The 513-nt window shown below is 46.4% G+C and overlaps 1 non-coding gene across 1 annotated transcript; it reads left to right on the forward strand.

The window, feature by feature from the left end:
• The first annotated feature begins 289 nt into the window (after positions 1-289).
• Positions 290-371, forward strand: TRNAS-GCU. The gene has a single exon. It is a non-coding gene; the product is annotated as a tRNA-Ser (tRNA).
• Positions 372-513: the final 142 nt, after the last annotated feature.

Genomic DNA, 513 nt, shown 5'->3' on the forward strand with positions numbered 1-513 from the left:
AAAAACGCAGGAGAATCAGATTACAGAAAATAGAGAAAACGTCACCGTGACTGCGATGCAATGTGAGTACTGAAGAAGAATGAGAATTAAAGCTGGAGTCACAGCAGGTTAAAAGACTATCAAAGTGTGAAAGGTTCCCCAAGGAAGGAGTAAAGAATCAGTTCTTTGTGTAAAGTCTCTGAAAAAGACTGCAGTTTGAAGAATGGTACTGGGCACAAACATGGAACTATAAAGGCTTTCCAACCAGTAATACATTTTAAAAGTTTCCAGACGCTGCAGTTTCCTGCGAGACGAGGTGGCCGAGTGGTTAAGGCGATGGACTGCTAATCCATTGTGCTCTGCACGCGTGGGTTCGAATCCCATCCTCGTCGTCTGGTTGTGTTTATGGCCTTCTGCTGTGGCTCAGCTGGTGAAGAAACCACCACCCGCAATGCAGGAGACTTGGATTCCATCCCACTGTGGGGCAGCTGTCCACTCCAGTGTTTTGGCGCTTAGAATTCCATGGACTACAGT

This window comes from Bison bison, unplaced genomic scaffold (assembly GCF_000754665.1).
Source record: "Bison bison bison isolate TAMUID 2011002044 unplaced genomic scaffold, Bison_UMD1.0 scf7180017857286, whole genome shotgun sequence".
Lineage (NCBI taxonomy): Eukaryota > Metazoa > Chordata > Mammalia > Artiodactyla > Bovidae > Bison > Bison bison.